Raw genomic sequence first — 8,923 nt, 5'->3', positions numbered from 1 at the left:
TGTTTCACACCTCCAATTAAAGAACTACTTCTAGAAGCGCTTACTTTATGCAGTGAGCTGTGATAATATCATTATATTTATAACCTTCCTTTTATTTAACACAGTCCTGAAGAAGATATTTAGAAAGCAGTCCAGAGCTGTTTCTGCATTGAATTTCAAAACAAATTGAAGGATTTTTTTGTTTGAATTCTAAATGAGTCTTATGTGACTGCTTCAAATACTATAAGTATTACTAGTGCTGCTTCTGTTCTTCATATTACTGTTTATTGTCCTGTCAGACCAACAGGCGGAGGTGAAGGTGGAGGAGGGGTCATAGTTTGTCACCCTAGCCTGCAGAACAAAGTCTGAGCTGAGGACACCACAGTGGAGTGGACTCACTCTGACTTTGGACTCATGATGGTCCATGTGCATCCAAATGACAGTAAACAAACAGGACAACCTCTACTGTGGTTGCACGAATATAAACAAAGACCTGCTGAGAACTTGAGACCTCAGTCTGACCCTGAAACTCCACACACACACACACACACACACACACACACACACACACACACACACACACACACACACACACACACACATGGATACATCTGCACCATCTACAGGGACAAAGACTTCCTGAGACAGAAAGTATGCTGCAGGTCAAAGGTCAGTTGGGATTAGGAAAAAAGTGAAATCGTAAACAGGATAAAAGCAGTGTGAGAGGGCTGTTACTTTTATACTTGATAATAAAACGAACAGATGCAATGAGAGTTATGTTTCTAAGGAAGTAAATGACATGAGAGTGAATATAAACAACCGTACACATCCCTACGACTTGTTTTGGAGGTAGGACTCACCAAGGTTCAGTGTTAGATCCTGGGCGAGGCAGATCTAATTAGTGTGAATGCTTGAAAAGCATTCACAGTATTGTTATTCTAATCTTTATTATTAGTGTGAATGCTTGAAAAGCATTCACAGTATTGTTCTTCTAATCTTTATTCTATTTTATTTATTAGTGTGAATGCTTGAAAAGCATTCACAGTATTGTTGTTGTAATCTTTATTATTATTATTATATTTTATTCTGTATTCCGTACGTTTTTTGTAATCCTACTCCTTCAAAACCGTTCAACTTAGAAAAACCATTCCAACACCGTTAGATTCCTATTCTTTTGGACAACACTGCTTCCATTTTTCATATTTTTAACATTTATATTTTTAATTTTATTCAACTTTATTCAACAAAAATTTATAATGTATTTCAATGGGGAGACCCTTCAAATCCTCATTCAACTTACTCATTTTTAAACTCTTACTACTTCCACATACATTGACATAGAGCCACCATTCAAACTTTAAAACGAAGACAAGACATTCAACTATTCAACTTGCATTTATCTTTTCAATATCTATTATACTTTTTCTTCAGTTCCAGTTTAAGTTTCATGATGTTTTTTCACCCGTTTCAGAGTTTATAATGGGTGTGTATGGGACGGAATGTTGGGGCTAGAGTGAGGCAGCTCAACTGCTAGAGTGAGAGGAGCAAAAAAATTAATCTTAAAATCTTTTTTAAAACTGCTGCTGTGTCCGCAGCGTTTGCTCTACAGGTATGATTTTACCCTCAAAACGTAGCCATGGCTGTCCTCTTTCATCCAATGTGTTTACTATTGTACTAGGTGTTATGGTTCTTTCATAAATGTCACCAATGCACAGCCTCCTCCCTCCAACTCTTCCATAGACTCTAATGTTAAAATGGCTCAGAAGGTTCGTTTGAAAATCAGAAGAGCATGGTGTCTTTCCACTGTCACCACGTCCATATAATAAACTCCACAGGCATGAAAACTGAGAATTCAGTAGACTAGAAGCTGCTGTCGCTCACGGTGAAAGAATTTTGTCAATACGACTTTTACTTTTCATTTGGGAACGATTTGTTTCGGCCTGACTTTTCTGTTCATTTTAAGCAGCAAAAGTGAGGCGCATGTCTGTGTACGTGTGTATGGAGCCATTGGGTGCGGTCACTATAGCAACCAGGCTCACACCTGCCTGCTTAACGAGCTCTCTCTGCCACTGTACCAAGATTCATCTTAAACACTTCTCTTTCAACTGCTGCTGTGTCCACAGTGTTACAGCCATCATTTTACCCTCAAATTGTCGCCATTATTGTTCTCTTTCCAACATCTTGTCTTTCAAAGCTCAGGCATTTAAACTTTTTAAACTGTGTGGATCAAAGTGGAGGGATCACATTTTCTTCATTCAGTGATTCAAAGAATATGACCTTTTAATATTCATTCAGATGTTTTCTGACTCTAAATTTTCTTTTCTCATTTCTTAGGTTTTTCTAATTTACAATTAAAACATTTTCAGCTTTTTTCCAACTTCTTCTTCTGTGTAACCTTCAGCTTTTAGCAGTTCAGCACTTTTGTTTTCAGGTTAAATTTGGTTTTTTTTTTTTTTATCTCATTAAAAAAGTTTTAACTCAAAATTCAGCAATTAATTCATTTCAGTGCATACATTCAGATTCAAGCATTCACACTGCAGTTTCTTCAGAAAATGCACTTTCTAGTTAGTGTGAATGCTTGAAAAGCATTCACAGTATTGTTATTCGAATCTTTATTAGTGTGAATGCTTGAAAAGCATTCACAGTATTGTTATTCGAATCTTTATTATTATTATTATTATATTTTATTTTTCCGTACGTTTTTTGTAAGCCTACTCCTTCAAAACCGTTCAACTTAGAAAAACCATTCAAACACCGTTAGATTCCTATTATTTTGGACAACACTGCTTCTATTTTTCATATTTTTAACATTTATATTTTTAATTTTATTCAACTTTATTCAACAAAAATTTATAATGTATTTCAATGGGGAGACCCTTCAAATCCTCATTCAACTTACTCATTTTTAAACTCTTACTACTTCCACATACATTGACATAGAGCCACCATTCAAACTTTAAAACGAAGACAAGACATTCAACTATTCAACTTGTATTTATCTTTTCAATATCTATTATACTTTTTCTTCAGTTCCAGTTTAAGTTTCATGATGTTTTTTCACCCGTTTCAGAGTTTATAATGGGTGTGTATGGGACGGAATGTTGGGGCTAGAGTGAGGCAGCTCAACTGCTAGAGTGAGAGGAGCAAAAAAATTAATCTTAAAATCTTTTTTAAAACTGCTGCTGTGTCCGCAGCGTTTGCTCTACAGGTATGATTTTACCCTCAAAACGTAGCCATCGCTGTCCTCTTTCATCCAATGTGTTTACTATTGTACTAGGTGTTATGGTTCTTTCATAAATGTCACCAATGCACAGCCTCCTCCCTCCAACTCTTCCATAGACTCTAATGTTAAAATGGCTCAGAAGGTTCGTTTGAAAATCAGAAGAGCATGGTGTCTTTCCACTGTCACCACGTCCATATAATAAGCTCCACAGGCATGAAAACTGAGAATTAGGTAGACTAGACATTGCTGTCGCTCACGGTGAAAGAATTTTGTCAATACGACTTTTACTTTTCATTTGGGAGCGATTTGTTTCGGCCTGACTTTTCTGTTCATTTTAAGCAGCAAAAGTGAGGCGCATGTCTGTGTGCGTGTGTATGGAGCCATTGGGTGCGGTCACTATAGCAACCAGGCTCACACCTGCCTGCTTAACGAGCTCTGCCTGCCACTGTACCAAGATTCATCTTAAGCACTTCTCTTTCAACTGCTGCTGTGTCCACAGTGTTACAGCCATCATTTTACCCTCAAATTGTCGCCATTATTGTTCTCTTTCCAACACCGTATCTTTCAAAGCTCAGGCATTTAAACTTTTTAAACTGTGTGGATCAAAGTGGAGGGATCACATTTTAGTCATTCAGTGATTCAAAGAATATGACCTTTTAATATTCATTCAGATGTTTTCTGACTCTAAATGTTCTTTTCTCATTTCTTAGGGTTTTCTAATTTACATTTAAAACATTTTCAGTTTTTTTCCAACTTCTTCTTCTGTGTAACCTTCAGCTTTTAGCAGTTCAGCACCTTTGTTTTCAGGTTAAATTCGGGGGTTTTTTTTTGTTTTGTTTTTTATCTCATTCAATATTTTTAACTCAAAATTCAGCAATTAATTCATTTCAGTGCATACATTCAGATTCAAGCATTCACACTGCAGTTTCTTCAGAAAATGCACTTTCTAGTTATTATTATTATTAGTGTGAATGCTTGAAAAGCATTCACAGTATTGTTATTCGAATCTTTATTATTATTATTATTATATTTTATTCTGTATTCCGTACGTTTTTTGTAATCCTATAACTTCAAAACCGTTCAACTTAGAAAAACCATTCAAACACCGTTAGATTCCTATTCTTTTGGACAACACTGCTTCTATTTTTCATATTTTTAACATTTATATTTTTAATTTTATTCAACTTTATTCAACAAAAATTTATAATGTATTTCAATGGGGAGACCCTTCAAATCCTCATTCAACTTACTCATTTTTAAACTCTTACTACTTCCACATACATTGACATAGAGCCACCATTCAAACTTTAAAACGAAGACAAGACATTCAACTATTCAACTTGTATTTATCTTTTCAATATCTATTATACTTTTTCTTCAGTTCCAGTTTAAGTTTCATGATGTTTTTTCACCCGTTTCAGAGTTTATAATGGGTGTGTATGGGACGGAATGTTGGGGCTAGAGTGAGACAGCTCAACTGCTAGAGTGAGAGGAGCAAAAAAATTAATCTTAAAATCTTTTTTAAAACTGCTGCTGTGTCCACAGCGTTTGCTCTACAGGTATGATTTTACCCTCAAAACGTAGCCATGGCTGTCCTCTTTCATCCAATGTGTTTACTATTGTACTAGGTGTTATGGTTCTTTCATAAATGTCACCAATGCACAGCCTCCTCCCTCCAACTCTTCCATAGACTCTAATGTTAAAATGGCTCAGAAGGTTCGTTTGAAAATCAGAAGAGCATGGTGTCTTTACACTGTCACCACGTCCATATAATAAACTCCACAGGCATGAAAACTGAGAATTCGGTAGACTAGAAGCTGCTGTCGCTCACGGTGAAAGAATTTTGTCAATACGACTTTTACTTTTCATTTGGGAACGATTTGTTTCGGCCTGACTTTTCTGTTCATTTTAAGCAGCAAAAGTGAGGCGCATGTCTGTGTGCGTGTGTATGGAGCCATTGGGTGCGGTCACTATAGCAACCAGGCTCACACCTGCCTGCTTAACGAGCTCTGCCTGCCACTCTGCCAAGATTCATCTTAAACACTTCTCTTTCAACTGCTGCTGTGTCCACAGTGTTAAAGCCATCATTTTACCCTCAAAACGTCGCCATCGTTGTTCTTTTTCCAACATCTTGTCTTTCAAAGCTCAGAGATGTAAACTTTTTAAACTGTGTGGGTCCAAGTGGAGGGATCACATTTTAGTCATTCAGTGATTCAAAGAATATGACCTTTTAATATTCTTTCAGATGTTTTCTGACTCTAAATGTTCTTTTCTCATTTCTTAGGTTTTTCTAATTTACAATTAAAACATTTTCAGCTTTTTTCCAACTTCTTCTTCTGTGTAACCTTCAGCTTTTAGCAGTTCAGCACTTTTGTTTTCAGGTTAAATTCGGGTTTTTTTTTAATCTCATTCAAGATTTTTAACTTAAATTCAGTAATTAATTCATTTCAGTGCATACATTCAGATTCAAGCATTCACACTGCAGTTTCTTCAGAAAATGCACTTTCTAGTTATATTTTATTTTTCCGTACGTTTTTTGTAAGCCTACTCCTTCAAAACCGTTCAACTTAGAAAAACCATTCAAACACCGTTAGATTCCTATTATTTTGGACAACACTGCTTCTATTTTTCATATTTTTAACATTTATATTTTTAATTTTATTCAACTTTATTCAACAAAAATTTATAATGTATTTCAATGGGGAGACCCTTCAAATCCTCATTCAACTTACTCATTTTTAAACTCTTACTACTTCCACATACATTGACATAGAGCCACCATTCAAACTTTAAAACGAAGACAAGACATTCAACTATTCAACTTGTATTTATCTTTTCAATATCTATTATACTTTTTCTTCAGTTCCAGTTTAAGTTTCATGATGTTTTTTCACCCGTTTCAGAGTTTATAATGGGTGTGTATGGGACGGAATGTTGGGGCTAGAGTGAGGCAGCTCAACTGCTAGAGTGAGAGGAGCAAAAAAATTAATCTTAAAATCTTTTTTAAAACTGCTGCTGTGTCCGCAGCGTTTGCTCTACAGGTATGATTTTACCCTCAAAACGTAGCCATGGCTGTCCTCTTTCATCCAATGTGTTTACTATTGTCCTAGGTGTTATGGTTCTTTCATAAATGTCACCAATGCACAGCCTCCTCCCTCCAACTCTTCCATAGACTCTAATGTTAAAATGGCTCAGAAGGTTCGTTTGAAAATCAGAAGAGCATGGTGTCTTTACACTGTCACCACGTCCATATAATAAGCTCCACAGGCATGAAAACTGAGAATTAGGTAGACTAGACATGGCTGTCGCTCACGGTGAAAGAATTTTGTCAATACGACTTTTACTTTTCATTTGGGAACGATTTGTTTCGGCCTGACTTTTCTGTTCATTTTAAGCAGCAAAAGTGAGGTGCATGTCTGTGTACGTGTGTATGGAGCCATTGGGTGCGGTCACTATAGCAACCAGGCTCACACCTGCCTGCTTAACGAGCTCTGCCTGCCACTGTGCCAAGATTCATCTTAAGCACTTCTCTTTCAACTGCTGCTGTGTCCACAGTGTTACAGCCATCATTTTACCCTCAAATTGTCGCCATTATTGTTCTCTTTCCAACACCGTATCTTTCAAAGCTCAGGCATTTAAACTTTTTAAACTGTGTGGATCAAAGTGGAGGGATCACATTTGAGTCATTCAGTGATTCAAAGAATATGACCTTTTAATATTCATTCAGATGTTTTCTGACTCTAAATGTTCTTTTCTCATTTCTTAGGGTTTTCTAATTTACATTTAAAACATTTTCAGTTTTTTTCCAACTCCTTCTTCTGTGTAACCTTCAGCTTTTAGCAGTTCAGCACCTTTGTTTTCAGGTTAAATTCGTTTTTTTTTTTGTTTTTTTTTAATCTCATTCAATATTTTTAACTCAAAATTCAGCAATTAATTCATTTCAGTGCATACATTCAGATTCAAGCATTCACACTGCAGTTTCTTCAGAAAATGCACTTTCTAGTTATTATTATTATTATATTTTATTCTGTATTCCGTACGTTTTTTGTAATCCTATAACTTCAAAACCGTTCAACTTAGAAAAACCATTCAAACACCGTTAGATTCCTATTCTTTTGGACAACACTGCTTCTATTTTTCATATTTTTAACATTTATATTTTTAATTTTATTCAACTTTATTCAACAAAAATTTATAATGTATTTCAATGGGGAGACCCTTCAAATCCTCATTCAACTTACTCATTTTTAAACTCTTACTACTTCCACATACATTGACATAGAGCCACCATTCAAACTTTAAAACGAAGACAAGACATTCAACTATTCAACTTGTATTTATCTTTTCAATATCTATTATACTTTTTCTTCAGTTCCAGTTTAAGTTTCATGATGTTTTTTCACCCGTTTCAGAGTTTATAATGGGTGTGTATGGGACGGAATGTTGGGGCTAGAGTGAGGCAGCTCAACTGCTAGAGTGAGAGGAGCAAAAAAATTAATCTTAAAATATTTTTTAAAACTGCTACTGTGTCCACAGCGTTTGCTCTACAGGTATGATTTTACCCTCAAAACGTAGCCATGGCTGTCCTCTTTCATCCAATGTGTTTACTATTGTCCTAGGTGTTATGGTTCTTTCATAAATGTCACCAATGCACAGCCTCCTCCCTCCAACTCTTCCATAGACTCTAATGTTAAATTGGCTCAGAAGGTTCGTTTGAAAATCAGAAGAGCATGGTGTCTTTCCACTGTCACCACGTCCATATAATAAACTCCACAGGCATGAAAACTGAGAATTCAGTAGACTAGAAGCTGCTGTCGCTCACGGTGAAAGAATTTTGTCAATACGACTTTTACTTTTCATTTGGGAACGATTTGTTTCGGCCTGACTTTTCTGTTCATTTTAAGCAGCAAAAGTGAGGCGCATGTCTGTGTACGTGTGTATGGAGCCATTGGGTGCGGTCACTATAGCAACCAGGCTCACACCTGCCTGCTTAACGAGCTCTGCCTGCCACTGTGCCAAGATTCATCTTAAGCACTTCTCTTTCAACTGCTGCTGTGTCCACAGTGTTACAGCCATCATTTTACCCTCAAATTGTCGCCATTATTGTTCTCTTTCCAACACCGTATCTTTCAAAGCTCAGGCATTTAAACTTTTTAAACTGTGTGGATCAAAGTGGAGGGATCACATTTGAGTCATTCAGTGATTCAAAGAATATGACCTTTTAATATTCATTCAGATGTTTTCTGACTCTAAATGTTCTTTTCTCATTTCTTAGGGTTTTCTAATTTACATTTAAAACATTTTCAGTTTTTTTCCAACTCCTTCTTCTGTGTAACCTTCAGCTTTTAGCAGTTCAGCACCTTTGTTTTCAGGTTAAATTCGTTTTTTTTTTTTTGTTTTTTTTTAAATCTCATTCAATATTTTTAACTCAAAATTCAGCAATTAATTCATTTCAGTGCATACATTCAGATTCAAGCATTCACACTGCAGTTTCTTCAGAAAATGCACTTTCTAGTTAGTGTGAATGCTTGAAAAGCATTCACAGTATTGTTCTTCTAATTAGTGTGAATGCTTGAAAAGCATTCACAGTATTGTTATTCGAATCTTTATTATTATTATTATTATTATTATATTTTATTTTTCCGTACGTTTTTTCAAAGCCTACTCCTTCAAAACCGTTCAACTTAGAAAAACCATTCAAACACCGTTAGATTCCTATTC

This window comes from Astatotilapia calliptera, chromosome 3 (genome assembly GCF_964374335.1).
Source record: "Astatotilapia calliptera chromosome 3, fAstCal68.1, whole genome shotgun sequence".
In the NCBI taxonomy this organism is placed as follows: domain Eukaryota; kingdom Metazoa; phylum Chordata; class Actinopteri; order Cichliformes; family Cichlidae; genus Astatotilapia; species Astatotilapia calliptera.
The sequence above is the reverse complement of the archived record's forward strand: the minus strand, read 5'-3'. Positions refer to the sequence as shown.